The 16,871-nt window shown below is 39.8% G+C and overlaps 1 protein-coding gene and 1 long non-coding RNA gene across 9 annotated transcripts in view; one reads left to right on the top strand and one right to left on the bottom strand.

The window, feature by feature from the left end:
- Nucleotides 1–16,871, bottom strand: part of LOC117605043 (uncharacterized) — a 179,215-nt gene that overhangs the window by 109,194 nt on the left and 53,150 nt on the right. For all 3 annotated transcript variants that reach the window (XR_004581563.2, XR_004581562.2, XR_013062796.1), the window contains exon 3: nt 12,584–12,658. This is a non-coding gene — a long non-coding RNA (uncharacterized LOC117605043). The remainder of the gene's footprint in view (nt 1–12,583; nt 12,659–16,871) is intronic.
- Nucleotides 1–16,871, top strand: part of Rdl (Resistant to dieldrin) — a 77,383-nt gene that overhangs the window by 14,650 nt on the left and 45,862 nt on the right. The window lies entirely within an intron of this gene.

The raw sequence follows: 16,871 nt of genomic DNA, 5'->3' as shown, positions 1-16,871 counted from the left end.
CTCGTCCTACGAAACCCGTTAACACGTTTACGTCTATGATGGTCACTAAAGACCGGCGCTACGAACTTAGTTTAATCGAATAGTTATAGAACGATTGAAGAAAAAAGAAAATTCTAAACTTTCAATCGGCTATCTTGTCCGCTACCAAACCATCGATACATCGAAAATCATATTCCTTGCTCCTAAATCACTTTGAATATTAATATCGTTAAAATGAAAATTTAGAAAAATCGTGATATTTCCCAAGGAAGTCTACTTTCCTCGATACTGTACCGGTATTATTTCCGCTGCGGTATTTCACGACGTAACCTCGTTTTCCTATGAATCGTGTTTCTGTTCGCCATATAAAGCTAAAGCTTAAGCTCAAGTGGTCAAGATTCTGAAAATCTCTATAGAAAATTTTCAAAACTACTGGACGCTAATTACCAGCGATGAAAAAGCATACCCGACCCCGCGAAAGCTACAGAACATACTGCCGAATAAATTGAAGACGGAAGAAGAAAAGGAACGAGGAGGCCTCCTATCTTCTTCTTCTTTTTTTTTTTTTTTTTTTTTTTTCGGTTAAGGATCACGAGGAGGTTCTGTGAGCACAGTTGGTCGAAGCGATCCCCTAATTGGATAAAACTGAACGACGAGCCGGTAACTGGTAATTTCCCTACAGCAACGTAATTACTGGCCCGTATTTACGCAGAGGGCTGTACGCGGACCAAGGTGGCGCGAGTACAGGCCAGGTGGAAAAAAGGCAGCAACACGGAGCGGCAACAGCAAACCCTCGCGGTGGTATAAAAAGCCATCGCAATCTCGCGGTATACTGGCACGCTAATGGGACACTGATATAATTAACTGCTATACCTACGCTCTTATCGAGCCCTAGCGACGTTGCTGCCGCCACCGGCGTCGCATACCTTGAATAAAAATAGCGTTAATCCTATATACAGTCCCCGACAAAAACACGCGTATCCATGCTGCTTAAATTCAGAAAGCAGGTAAACGATATACCCGAGCGTCAAAAGTGAATAATTTTTAATAGAAACACCTCGATAAATCGTCGAACACCTACCTAATTTTATCTTGACGTTTACATAAACGCTATACAACTGCAGGGGGATATATTTATTTTTCCCACCGCCTGTACGTATAACAGGTAACGCTTTGTGATATCGGCCAGAGCAGCTGCACACGCGAACACGTCATTTTCTTCAATTTCCCTTCCAAGTCTTACGTCAATGCGCAACGGGTTTTTCGTTTGCATTTCACTTACCAAACGACACGTTTCTTTTTTCCCGTGTACAATCGGTGTCACGCTGGAGGGATGCTCGTTTATGGGGGCTTAAACGAACAGGCGAGTCACGAAAAGGAAAAGGGACGATGAGTCGACACGTAGGATATTTGATTTTTCTCTTTTCAAAAGAATTGGACAGGTTATACCGTTAACTGATTTCAAGGATATCCGATACGTAGATGAACGATATTGTCGAATTGTAAATTGTGTCACGAACCTGACTCGATGTCATAAAACTAAAGATTAATAACGGTAAACGTTCATTCCGGGATACTTGAGGATGCAATAAAGAAGATTTTCCATGAATCGGCTTTCGCGATCTTCGAAATAGGACTTATAGATCTTAAAGATAAATCGAGGATTAGACCTTCGAAACCTTATTGCGAAGCACGAAATACACTTTCGACTCGGTGACCCAGTTATCCTACCAGTTTCATCCAAGAATATCTTTACGATCTTTCTGAAGACCTTTTAAGAAACCGAACTACCGCCTATTCAGTCCTATCCTGTTTCGTCTTTCGGACAAAAATAACGAAAGATAAACGAACGGAACGTAAATCGTTATCGAAACATGTGATCTATTTGTGAAAATTCAATGAAAATTCAATGTCTCGATTTTAATCCATCGATTGTCGTGTGCGCCAGTGAACTGCCGCTAATTTTCAGCCACGTTGTTCGGGCTACTTCCAGGAATTTCTCGGTTTAATTGGAGCACGTTGTTTTCGACCGACTGGAAAACGATGTTCATTATAAACGAACACGGGAATGGCCGGATGGCGGCCAGGGGATATCGTGTCCTTGCAAATTACGCGAATAAACAGCCGTCGAAATTGATGTCCATTATAATGAACAATGTGGCCGAAGACGTCAACGCCGTTTAACGATTCACCGATCGCTTAACTTTACGAATTAGCTGCTAATTGAAACACCGTGTCGCGATATCGACCTACCTGCGCATATATTTTTGCCAATGTACACGCAAATACTTTCTCATAATTTCCTGGCAATCAACGAATCGAGGTTCGGCTAATTGCAACTGGTCAGAAACTCGTTTGTTTCTTCCTGTAATTTAACGATTCACTGATAAATTTTTGTCCGTAATTTGAAGCTTAATTCATTTAATAGATTAATAATTAACTGAAAATCTCGCGCAGAGGTTTAGGAAAATTATTGGCACACTTTGTATTGGCGATAGTTTCTGCCCGATGTTGGTTAATTAAAGCGCGGCAGGATCGAAATGAAAATTTTCAATGAAACGTTCAGGTGCGTGATAACGCGGCCACGCGATGACTGATAAGGAAAGTAAGGTCTGCGTGTCAGTGCCTTCTCGTTTCCATTCAAGATGCGCGATTTTATTCGAAATTCAGAGTAATCGAGAAAAAGAAAATTCAGTTTGACTTTTATTATTAATTTAGTGAAAAATTTTATAAGGTGAAAATTAATCCATAAATGAAACATTGGTGTCGAATGAAAAACCGAATGAAAGGAGTTTCATTCGCTCCTTTTTACCGCGATACCTAATTATAAATGTTCTAAAATAATAAGAGAAATACGAAATGTATTACCGTTAATTTCATTAATTTTACAGTATATTATATTATAGTAAAGTTTTCTTTATTCCGATAACTATTGTACGTTCTTTTTCGACCCGTATGTTTCGGGTAACGTTGTTAATTCCCGGCCATTTTTCTCCAGCTAAGGTCTTTGTTATACGCATCGAACATGGTACGAATTAATCCCGTAGTAGATTTTTTGCTCGTTGCCAGCAGGTTTTGCGAATTTGCGCGAAATCCTATCGGAGTTGGTCAGTGTACAAGGTTCGTATACGCGTGGAACATTAAGCCGTCCGTGTAGCTTGCATTTAATCTCGAAAAATGAACACGCTACGTGGTTTCTGATGTTACCGTGTACGAAGTTTTTATTCGCCGCCGGGTGGCACGCGTTATGGGTAAACTTTGTCGAGTGCAATCCGGTGAAACGTTCGCTTTCCAAGTGTTTTTTTTTTTGCAACGTCGAGGGTTAAACATGCGGGTATGCGTCTGTCAGAATTAATTAGAAGGAGAAGAGACGGTATCCCTGTCGGACGATAGAATATAAAATTAATAACGAGGAAAAATTTGTCGTTCGTTAGAGCTAATTGACAATCGTTTCATCGTTTCATTCGAACGACCATCTGAATTGCAGAAATATATCGCAGAAATAAGTGTGAATAATAGTACATGATCGATAACGATCGTGCTGCGTCAACCTGTCTCCCTATTTACCAACCTAAATATGAATGTCCCAGTGTTATCGTATCCTTCTCTAATCTTCCACGATCAATCACGAAATGTGAAAGACACCCACTTACTTCCTTTATCACGTAAGCCTTTCAAATCTGGAAATAAGAAGGCTTTTGTGAACTGGAATGAGAACGTCGCTTTGAAATTATTTGCTGCATAACTGTTGAGATCGGGATCAATTTACCGTCGATCCAGAACGTAAATAGAACAATTTCGTGATAAATATACGACTGTTTTTACGTAAGAGTTATGCAAATTTATTATTATTCATGAAAGAATATTGTTTCTCTATAAATCATTTTAAATACATTTGTCAGAGAAATTATTGATACAGATTACTTGCGTTATTTTTTCAAAATTTATCAAATTTATTTATGGAAGAGAAAATGCTAAATATATGAAGTAGAATATTGAGAAATTATAGTATACTTCCCACTGTGACAGTCAAAGAATGGAAAGCTAACTCTATCCACACTGCAACAGCTCTAAGTAGTTTATCCTCGTAATAAGTCAGACATGCAGTCTTAATCTTCTGCGAGCGCATCTATGACACATTGCGCACTACAAACGATCACATCTATCATTTTATATTTCTTCATTTAAAAATACACCCATATAATTAATCCTCATTTCATAAATCTTATAAAAACAATAAAATTTAAAAGAAACCAATGTAACTAAAAATGCCATTTTATAAAATCAACATAATATTACGATTTTACACGATTTTCTAATCCGAGCAATTAACAATGCCAATATCGCTATCTAAATAACTTGGAGAGCAGGTAAAGTTGATGGCGATAAGAGAGCAGGGTAAATCCGTGCCGTAACTAAAAGCCATTTTCATCGACTGTCCAAGGCCCGTGTAACGCGGTTAATTCCTCATCCACGTCAGCTAACCGGGAAACGAGTTCACACGGACGCCAGTTAGGAACAGTGAAATCAAAGTAATCCGTTAGCCGGTCGCTTCTGCACGTTGGACGGACCCTTCCATCGCACACGGATGTGGGAACGGTTAGCGAACCGATGCGGACACGTACGAGGCACGAGGGCGCGATTACGTCGGCACCGAGCATTATCGGAAAGTGCATTAGCACCGCGTCGATCTCAATTCCTATGCGCGATTTCCACTCGGCGCCGATACGCGTTCAACGAGCCGAGCTCGTGGTGCTGCTTCGTGATCGACGCCCAACGATCGCCCGAGGATTACCCCTTCGTACCGATTATAAAGGCAGAAGCTGGGATTTCCTCGTGTAATTACTCGTCACACCGACCGTTCGTCAAACTGCATCGACGAAACACCGAATGGACCTTGATTTTCACCCACGCTTTTCGATCACTTCGTTCCTTTCGTCGTTATAATTCGGAAGCATCTTCTTATAATTACAGATAATTTTAAATCACTTAGAATTCCTCGAGTCTACGGGTTTAATGATCGAAACGGAGAGATGAAAAACACAACTAATATTCACAGCAATTACCCACAGAATGGCTCGGACAAAATAAGGTTCAGGATCTAAATTAAAACCATCAAGATTAACGATAACAAATGAACTCGAGCGACGTTTGAAATAATAAGAAGATAATAGCGAGCAGATAGTGGGAGAGAATTATAGTACTGTAATATTCATGGTGGAATTCACGAAGCACACTGTGCTCTAATGCACCGTGGAAAGAATGAATACTTTCACACCTCCGGCTAAACGAAGATTAATCACGATGATAACCATGCTACAGAAACATAAGTCTGAATTTTATATCATAGAACTAATAATTAAAAACGTTTCAATTTACACCTGTATGTAAAACGTGGATAGAATGATGAAATGTAACCGATTGAAAATGTTAATTGAAAAATTGAACAATGTTCGAATAAACGATTGACCAGGATAATAACTATATGTATTAGCCTAGATGTATGGTAAAATGAATCGAGGGTAGCGAGTTATAAAAGGAATAGCAAAAGGGAATCTAAAGTGGTCACTATCGTGAACGCAGATCTTCATTGCGTGCTAGAGCTACCCTATAGGTAAGCTGCTGGCAATTGCAGGGCTATGCTTATCGGAAGTGGTCTGATACACACCGCTTTGCCTTTTCTTCTCCCGTTTCCACACCTGACCTGGCCTATCGAGAACGACAAAAATAAATTGCAAATGTTCCCAGTGTCGTTCGACGACCGACCCCTATCGTGCCATTTTATCATTCCTCTTTTTTTTCTTTCATACTTTGGTACCTGACTGTACAAGATGTTACGGGATTCTCAGACGGAATGAAAATATTAATTTGAATGATGATCTTTGCAAAATATTCGACGAAAATAAAGAGAGAACGAAACGATCGTTTCGGTCGATCTCATTTTGTACATCCTGGCACGAACAGGGTGGCTTCGCGTTTCCAGAAGCCGAACTCCTGATTGGCAGATCGAAGTAAGCCGTGTTCATGTCAGAAGAAACCCTCCCATTGGCGCGGAACACGATAAAGCGTAACTTTATGACAAGGTCTCGGTACGCCATTCGCGTGGAACTGTAGTTCGCAAATCGTTCCAACTTTCTAAGACACCCATTCGAACAATGGTGTCATTGTTCGATGAACATACGAAAAAAAAAAATCGGTTACACTTACGAGAAAAGTTATGTTTATCATGTAATATTATAAATTAAATTTAATCAAATAATTAAACCGACGTATCGTTAAAATCACGCTGGTAATTAATAGCGAATAAAAGTATTTAGATTATCAAAAATTGATCCCTAATACTATTTATCATTTGTATGTCGCGCCAAGCGTTGATATTTCTACTGCGGCAGCAACGTATTAGCGTTAAGTAGTACAACCTAAAACTGTTCAGCCCAACTACACTTACATAGTTCTATATAATTTAATTGCTGATTAATTATAAATTTATATTTCCTAAATTTGGCTTATTTTATTTTATCACACCCTAAGGAAAATATCATAAAACGAGGAAAAAGAATGATAGCGTGCCAGGGTTGCATTACTCCCGGCAAAAACCGAAGCCGAAATGAAAAATGTTATTTGCCAAGATTACAGCTGCTAGATGGTACGTATACGATGCATAATCCCCTGCCGTCGATGAGGGGGGAGGGGGTAAAATCAGGCAATTTCTCCTTTCTAGCTATGCAGCCACTTATTAGAGGCCTTCAAATGATTTGCATGCTGCGCGAGAGGCGCAGTCCCGATTTACTGCTTATTGCTTATCGATCCACGCTCACGCTTTACCAATTCCCGTCAAAATCATCGCGATTTCGCGTGCCCGCTCCATTTTGCACAGACCCATATGTCATTATCGTCGATAACAGTTGTCCGTCTTTATCCCGCTTCTTCTATACGTGAGCGTAGATCCCGATCGCCATTAAATCACGCTTAAATTGCGATTAGATTCGATTAATAAGTGTACTTATCGTTTCATCAACCTGATTTTCATTATTCTTGATGAAACCGGTCGATTGCTTATGATTCTATGAGAAATCGCAAGTCTAAAGTGAGTAATTTTCACTAATGGAATTTAACACGTTGACTGCCATAGTCACTTGTGATCGGTCTCTAAAATTTTGTGCAATTAAATGATTAATAAAAAAAGAGAGAAGGTAAACTTTAAATAGGTTCAGTATTATACTAATTATGTAAGGTACCGATTTAAAAATTTACATTTGAAAATGAACTGATTGTACCATTAATAATTATAGATTTATTGTGTCTGACTACACGTGGCCTTTTCTACTGTGACAGTAAACGAGTTAATTATTTATCCTATGATAAGCAAAGAATATTTTCAGATGCTTAACTCGATCCTCGATCAAGAATCTTTCGCAAACAACCGGCAGAGACGGTCGAATCTCTGACGAACGATAATTACTCTTTCCATCTTACGTAACCGCGCAAACAAAGTTGCCAAGCCGGAAAAGTAAACGTACTGCATTGTTCGCGCGGCGTCGAAGCGTCAGTCATCTGTGTGCCAGCTCGCTGGCGAGGGTATTAAAAGATTGTTTCATCGGGGCACCGAGACAACGTCGTCCGTTGTCATCCACGCTCGTATCCATCGATCTTAGTTAATTATACGAGCGATAGTGGCGACCTTTAATGGCTTTAATAACGTTGGCTCGCACTGCAGGATGCATACGGAATGACATAAATCGTGGACCTAACGTTTCGCATAATACGGAACGACTTTATTGCCCGGCGAACGATATACGCTCTGCGGGAAGGGTAGTTTTATACCTTTAACCCCCTTGTCTTACTGGCTTCAGCGTCGTACAGTTTCGAAGAAAATCAGTTTCTTGAAAATTATTATTTATTTACACGTTAATAGAGAGTGACCGAAATATTCAAATTTTTTAATTTATTTTTGAACATAAGTGTCATTAAAATTGTACGAAACATTTTAAATAGTAAATGGAAGCATTGGGTCATGAAAAATTCATTCTTAATATCCTTGATAATCTCTACTATCGTACGTCGCGCCAAGCGTTGATATTTCTACTGCGGCAGCACCGTATTAAGTAGTAAAACCTAAAAATTCTCAGCCTGAGTGTGCCCAGATTAATTATGAAATTATCTTTTAGTTTGTATTGAAATTATCTTTTAGTTTGTATTGAAATTATCTTAATGTTTGTACTAAATTATGTATTAGAAGAAAAATTAAATTTCATTTAATATTAATAATTGAAATTTGCAAACGACAACTTTGACTTCATTTCGATTCCCGCTTAAATGACCATCCTCGTCCCCTTTTACCCGAAGACAAGAGATAAAAACTGTTGGAAAAAAAAATAGCAGCATTTCCCAAACTGTATCTAATATCTCTGAACGAAACGGCCAACATTGGCCGAGTAGAAGTCGAGGGAATCGCGTACAAGTTCCGATTCCGTACGGTCTAGGCCAAGGGATGCTTATCTAAATTCCCAGGAACATCGCGTGCTTCACGGATAAGCCGGCCACGAATTGTAATAAGGACAACGAGAATTTACTTGCGGGCAAATACGAGAAGGCGGCGTCGACTTTGTCCGACAAACTTTTATGAGAAAAGCTAACCCCTACCACCGCATCTTGGACTCTGCATTCTCGAAACGCGAAATTACTCGTTGAAATTCGTCCGCTGACTTTGTTAACTCGAAATCTTTTCCCACAATTTCGTTCGATGTGTATGAAGCGGCACGGAATATGTCTGAAAGTCGAACAGAATCTAAAACGTTTGCGATACGCTCGAGAAAGGTTTAACCCATGGAATGTGCGCGGATTGGTCTCGTGTTTCGCGTCAAAGAATGGAGTTCACTGATTGCTATCGACAAAGACGAGGGACTTAAATTGAGAGGAAATGATTCTTTATGCCTGATGAATCATCACAAATGTTCTCTTTTAAGCGTTTCCATTTATGAAAATACGAAGGAATGAAAATTACTTGGGAAATTAAAATGTAAAAAAATTTTTTAATTTTACGAAACAAATTTTATTGCGGGAAAATAACTCGAGAGGTAATAAATGAATTTCGTGCAGAAGATACCTCGACTTCCAACCGCAAAGGGTCAATTTCCCAACTACCATCGCGAAACTTTCAAGAACCGTTCTCGAAGGTATTTTTTAAGTACACAAAGGAAAATTCGATTCTTTGAAACTGCTGGCGTGTTCGATGTAGAGTAACGAGTATCAGAGGCGGTGAAAGACGATGGAAAGGTTTCGACGAAAAACTTCTTATCTGTTAAGGGTTCTCGGGGACACATCGCGTGTCCCGTAGATAAGCCGACCGCAGAGTCGCAATAAAGACAATGAGAAGTTGCTTTCGAGCGAAGTGGCCGGGACGAGGGTGGCCGTGGTCTCGTCGACGATCGTTCTTGTTGTTTGTAACGATTGTCGTCGACCGTTGTATCTTCGATCTTGGTTAATCGTCCGGGTTCGTGATCGTGAACGCGTGACGGGTAAAAAGGGCAACGAGTGGCAATAAAGACGAGCAGAGACCCGTTGCTCGTCTTTGTTGAGCTTCCTGCGTATCTCTGATCTCTCTTATTCATGCGAACTGACACACAGCCTTTCGTTATTTACGTCCGTCACTGTGAACACGGCCACGGTCAAGAGGACGTTGAATGGCGATAAAGAGAGCCGACTGTCATCCCCCATTGACCAGCTTGTAACCGACAACTCCTACGATTTTGATTACGATTTCCATTTTCATTCAGACTAAAGATTGCTCATTCTAGTTTCTCTTTTTTTACGCGAAAATAAATTTGATATTATTGCTATTCTCTGTAACTTGAATTTTCAACGTTTGGGAAAATAAATGATAAAGTTACTCGCAAAAGAAATTCTCAAAATTCTAATTCTGACGAAATTAATATTCAAAGTAATTTAGAAAAGGATAATATTATTTTTAATTATTGTACATTATAAAATTGAGTACAAAATTCCAAAGTACGAATGGCAAAGAAAATATTAATTCAAATTTTCCCACATAAACAGACCTACATATATGGAGTCTCCTCCCCTACATTGTAATTCTCCCTGGGGATGTCAATAGGGAAGGGTGGAAACCCCGACCATCACCATTTTCCCCGGGAAAGACTGATTTGATCATAAGTATACTTCTACTTTAAATTAACTTTTGAATTCCATTATGTTCCTATATCGAAGGTATTTTCTTTTTAATTAGTTGTTTAATATTACGGAAGGTAGACGTCTTCACTTTGATTCGAAACAAAAGTTTTATTCAGAGTGCATACTCGGTCTGGAAGAAACTTTTCTAAAGAGTATTCTTCTACAATTGCAGAAACGGTGAATATACTTCAGATAATGAAGTTATGCGCGACATTCTGCATAATGAGAGAGATTAAAGGATGTAATAACTTGGAAAGTTTGCACGCTACATCCAGGCCGAATGTCTGTCTAGCCTTAAGAAAACAACTTTGCCCGTTTCGTGGGCCTATTTCCATATCTCAAGTACATGCCACCAATCCTATATATCTAATAAATGCTATACCGAGCTTGTTTCTAAGATTCAACGAGTTAATTAACTCATTAGAAATCGAATTTTTCTATGCTCGCAAAAAGAGATGGTAAAGTGCCTTTAAAGATACTTGTAATTATAATTTACAATTTCAAATTTATGTAATAAATTTGTAAGTTAATACTTTACCAAATTTAATTTACACCTTCTCATTAATGATACCCTTTAAAATAAAATCTGAGTACCTATGTTTATTTAAATTTCTGGTTACATTCATCCTAAGTACTATTTTATATTTTTAAGTAAAATAATATTTTCAAATAATATCCTAGACTTCATATCTCAGTCTTCACTATTTCTATGTCCTGATGAAAAGTCACCAACCATTTCCATCATTTTTCCACACCCTCGACCTTAATTATGCGGTTCATCGAGCCACCGAAAGGAGAGTAAACAAAATCAGTAATCACGATCCTATGACAATTCTCGTGGACGATGTTGTCAACGCGTAAGCAGGGCAAAAGTCGAGATTCTCGGCGTGTTCGCCGTCTAAAACGGCCCAGACAAACAGAGAAGGGGGGAGGGGGGGAGCTCGCAGGAGGGTTGGGGGTGGATTGAACGGAGAAAGAGAAAGGCGCAGTATTCTTCATTTGAATAATATATGCGCTTGCCAAGAGGCTGCAGGATAAATGTAGTCGTATTTGCACAACAATTTCCAGCGTGTAGCTCTTGTGCTGTCGGTCCGTTTGCCGAGGGAGGAGGTCGACGTTTAATGAGCCGTGTCTCACCCTCGCCCTCGCCCTCACCCTCCGTCTCCTTCTTGTCCTCGTCTTCGTTACATCGCGAGGGATCGTTTGACGCGCGCTACGTTGTACATCGTCCTTCCAGTGCAAAATATGGAAAAACGAAATCGATATCGAACGATCCCCGTCTCTGTGACGTTAGGCTACGTAATTGCCGTCTTTGAGACACCTTTGGGCTATTTTTGGACAGATTGCACGTCACGAAATTTGTGATACATGAGAGAATTTGAAAATTAGATGGAGAATGATGGTACTATTATTAACCCTTGGGCTACTGAGATAGGAACAATTTAATTTTAATTTTATCTTCTAAGCTTCTCAATTATTTCATTATTTTTCCTGTAATTTTAATCAATGAAAACTAATATCATAAATATTTAATTTTCTATCAAGATAACATAAGAAATCTACAAGAATCCCTGCATTAGCCTAACACTTATCAGATTCTTCAGACTTTCATGAACTGGATGCTTGCAATTGAATCTATTAGAAGCTTCCGACTATAAACCGTGCCCTTTAGGGAAATAATCCTGAGGTTTCGCCGGTATAGTAACTAAGTAGTTCCATCAGAAGTTACCTAATCCCTGGTCTCAGTTGCAATTACAAATTTTATTCAAAATCACTGCACGAAGAAGATCTCAAAAATCCACCGTTTCAACGTGTATGATAAGCTAAAATGTAAATTTTCAGCTGCTTTATACGAGGAAAAACAATTTTCCGCGGAATAATTCAAGCGTTTTCATGTAAAATACGCTCAACGAAGCATTATAACGTTTCAATCCCCGCGACCCAAAATCACGAAAAACAGAAATTTTTGTATATTACCAACATCAATTTATACTTGTAAAAGTTTTTCGTAATTAAACTCTTAAATAACAAACTATAATAAAAATCATAAATCGCGTTAAGCATTATCGATTCAGAAGGGATGGAAGAAAAATTCATCTTCGCGACAAAGCAATGGAATCCTTTTCCAAAGTTCTTTCTCTTCTCTCTTATTTACAATCCAAACACGCGAACTTCCGCGAAAACATATCAAGAACGACGACAACGAGGCTTGTGGAGGGAGAATCGCGATGAAATGTTATTTTTTCGGATTAATTTGCAATGAAACGATGCGAAGGCAAAATAGGAGAAAGAGCAATGGAAGAAAAACGAAGAAAAGACTGATAGCAATTTAAGTGTTGCCAGGGGTGGCTCGACTAATAGGTCTTCTTCATCTTTCTTAACCGCCCCCCTTTTCACTGTGAGCTACGCTTACCTAAATACCGGAAGCGGTTGCCTGGAAAGCGGCGACGACACTCTGGCTACACGTCCGTCCTCTCCTTAAGCCGGTCTGAAACAAGAAACACGAATGAAAGGAGGATTACGCGGAGGCCAACCTTCTCCCCCCACCCCAGGCTTCGTCAACAAATGGTTACAGAAAGCTCGAGCGAAATAGTTTGAACATTCAAAACGAGCAGATTAAGTTTTTCCTTGCTGTGTTGAAAGGTAAACCGGTTATCCAATTTCTTTCTTGTCCCCCACTCGTCAACGTACCCTTTCCAATTACAACCCTGTCCACGTCTAAACCCATCTGGAAATTCTCGTTTGCCCATTTTCAACCCACTGACGAGTGACATTGTCACGCGTTGATTAACTTTGAATGACGTGAATTTTAACAGGGTGACTGTTATGCGACACATACGTGGCTGATGCTTCGATTTCCATAGGAATAATCTCTTTTTTTTCTAAATTCCCAGTTTCAGAACTTTTCCCTTGCGAGAATAAACGATCGTGTCGAATGACAGTGCCAAAAATGAAATATAAACCGTTTGGCATACCAACACGCTTCCAGCCTCGATGTCCGATCGTGAAATGTGTACCGGTTCTCTTGGAATCGTCGGTAAATTAAATGAGGAGCTTAGCCTGGGCAAGTAGTGGCGTTAAATAAATTGCTGGAATCCGTTCTTTAATTACGATTCGCCTTGAAAGAAACACGAGCGACGCAGGGAAAAAACAGCGAGTTTAATGAGCCGCGTGAAAGGCGAGCTTAAACCGAGCTCGTCTTTTCATCTGGCTGAAAATTTCGCGAAAATTCGTTCCGTTTTCAGCACGGATGATTTTAACTCGGCTTACCGCGGCAAAACAGCCGACGTATCCCCGTTTATCCCGGTTAAAAGTCGGCGATTCGTTAAGAATCAGTGACCTCTGGCTACCGTGTACGAACAGGATGGGGAGCGGAAAGAAAACTCGTGCAAGAACGAGGTGGAAAAAATAACGCGCAAAGTGTATCCCTCCCGTTTGCGAGGGTAGAAAGTTGGCCAGAGGATGCGTTCCACTCGTGCACGTGGCTGTTTTCGCAAGCTTACAGCCAGATCTGTACACAGCCAAGGGGTTAACCGACCGCGTATCCCCTGCTATCGTCATAACCCACATAGAGGGCGTCACACCGACCAAAGAACGGGTCGGGGCGAGGGTGAAAGGAGGTGGCCAGTGACGTCAAATTCCCCTCGCACACGTGCACACAGGTTCAACACAGATGCGTCGATAAGCTTTTGCTGGATGCTGCATCTCCCTCCCTCCTCTCTCCCTCGCTCTTCGGCCTTTTTTTTTTTTCTATCCTAACTACCGAACTATGACGTAAACCGTTTTGCCAACGGTTCTCCATTTATCTTCCGTCTCTTAATTTCCAACGGAAAAATCGAAAGCCCGCGTAGCTGCAGACCCGCGATTCCAATACATTTCTGCGTCAAACTGTCAACGCGTGCTCACTCGATGGAATACCGGGGGTTAGGTGGATTTTCTATCGATGCGCTTTGCTGTTCATTTTCCAACGTAGAACGGTGCTACGGGCACTGCATCGGTAATTGTACGCCGACGTTTCGGCGAAAAGAGATTTATGACGCGAAATGAAACGGGAACGTCGTTCCGCAGAAGAGTTGGACAATTTTGAAATGACATTACCGTGCGGCTTTGATTAACACCCAGGGTTGGGATCAAGCTCTATATATTTAGAAAAGGTTCGTTTAAATATATTTTACAACGTACCATTTAAGATATTTCATAATTAACCAACGTGTTTATAAATTAACATTAGATATTCTTGGGTAATTAATCTGTCTCTCGAGAATAAATTAATTTATTGCAAACATTGATGGCTTTGCATCTCCTTGAAAAATATTATTATAAATTTACTTCGGAACAAGTTAGATTCTTGATGCATTAAGGGTAAACCAGAGTTTCCATCCCTCACGTATAGACAGCGACATGAGTTATTGTAGCAGAATTCGCAACATATTTTGCTTTGTTGTGCCACTATCGGTTAACAAATGCATAAAGTGTGACACGGAACAAGCAATATCCATTGACATGTTCGCCGTTGTATGCCTTTCTTGTGTAATCAGCGTAAAACAGTCGCCGAAGCGGCAAGAAACATTAGGGAAACTTGTGGATAACTATTGATATCACAATGGTTATTATTATATTTTTCTACAATTACTTGCTCTGAATATGGCAAATCGTAATAAAAAATAACTAAATATGTAAAGAAAATGTATTTCTTTAATTTGAATATTGCCGCGCTTAGAAAAGATCGTGGGATACACGGTAGAAAGAGAAAGATAAATAATTTGCACGTGATAAACCAAGGTTATTGATAAGTGATTAGGATAATTGTAATTAATAACATTAAATGTCGTTTCGTTTATTGCAGGTAGGAACATTTGTAAATAGTATAAAAAGGTAGGATGTAAATAACGAAATATAATCTTTTATTACAGTCACTTTTCCTAATTAACTAACACCACATTATAAATATATTTTCACTAACAGTATTCCATCGGTTATAGAATATTCATAAAGAATAAACTGCCACAAAATGTCTGAAAACTTTTGCATAACTTTGTTCGATTGTTTGCAAATATTGTAACAAGTCAAACAAAAACACAAAATAAAAAGGGGTATCGCGTATTCATGGAACGCTCTTTTATCGTTTCAAGCCCTAGACCAATCTCTCGGAGTAGCGATTTACAATTCAAAATTGTTCTAATATATTCAAAACGGAAAACAGAAACGACGGAAAGCAACGGGATGGTGAACGGTGGACCGTCGGAGCATACGTATCAGCGCGTGCATTAATTATACTTCCGGTGACAGGGCGCGAACGAAAATGGACGGGTATATTATACGCCTTAGGTGGGTGCAGTTCGCGCGCGGCATTTAATTACCCCGGAATCCAATCTTGGTTAGCCGACAATGAGAGTAATTCACCGGTGCCTTTATTAAACTAACATCGCCGAATCTGCCGTAGCGGTGCGTTCCGGGGGGACCGGCAAGCATTTTAATTGAATTTTAAAACGGAGAACCCCGGCAAGAGGGAAGAGCAAACGCTTTGGCGATCATCCAAACAGCTTTCTACGTCTCCGAGTTCGGGCCAATTGTCTTCCGTTCGATTAAAAATCAACGGAAATGGGCGAGAGTATCGTTGAACGCGCCGTTTAACAGGGGACGATGCTTGATTCGCGTGGAAATCTTAAAAACGTTAACCTGAACGGAGCCTTCCAAGACGCCGAATAGATGACCACTTTAAAATAACAGAGTAATTAAAAAGAGAATTGAAAATTTTTAACGGCATTGCTATTCGCTCAGGGATTATACAGTGGGTGATCAAATTATTCGAGCCACTCACATAAATTGACGATTTTGCATAAAAATGATTAATTCTTAAATGAAAACCAAGTTAAACAGTGTTTTTATTATTTTTTTATGATGTATCGATGCTTGTAAAATTATGATACACAGTTGAAAAAAGTGAAAGTTCCTGACTGGCCTGAAAATTCTCCGGACCTCAACCCCATCGAAAATTTATGGAAATATTTATTATTAGTAATAAATGTCAGAAGTATGGGCCAGAAATAAAGCAATCAAAATGAATTTAAATTGCAGCAAAAGGCGGCGTTACGAAATACTAACGTACATGTGTAAATATAATCTTTTAAATGTATTTCTTTATTTTTATAAGTATTTTTTTGTGTATTAATAGCGGAGGATTATTGATTAAAAGTTACACAATGTAAAAACCTTAAAATTGTGGCTCTATTTCTACACAAACACGAAAAACCTATTTTTCATACCGTGGTTCTAATAATTTCATCACCCACTGTGCTTTCTAAATCCGCCAATGGATAAAGAAATCTTTTTTATTCGCAATGCGCGAACTTTCCGTGTCTAATCCTCCGAGGACGATCGATCGGACGTAGACGGACGTTTCGCGAGATTTTCGCGCCTCGATGCCGACGAAAGCGACGAAGGATGAAAGGATGGGAGAGCCGAGGGATAGACGGTGGACACAGGGCTAGCAACTCATTCGGACATTGACAAATGGTTCCATCGATGGGTGGGGAACGTGTTAAATGTATCTGGTCGCGTTAGGATCGGATGGATGACTGTTGGTAGTATCGGGTCGGCTCCATTTCGAATTCTTCTCCCGGCTTTTCTTCGTTATCGGCCTCGCGTCCGTGAACGCGCTTTTCCGATCCCATTACCCGCGTTATTTATTACCGGTCGCC

This window comes from Osmia lignaria, chromosome 9, assembly GCF_051020975.1.
Source record: "Osmia lignaria lignaria isolate PbOS001 chromosome 9, iyOsmLign1, whole genome shotgun sequence".
Taxonomy (NCBI): domain Eukaryota; kingdom Metazoa; phylum Arthropoda; class Insecta; order Hymenoptera; family Megachilidae; genus Osmia; species Osmia lignaria.
Note: the sequence above shows the minus strand (reverse complement) of the source record. Positions and strands in the feature narration are given on the sequence as shown.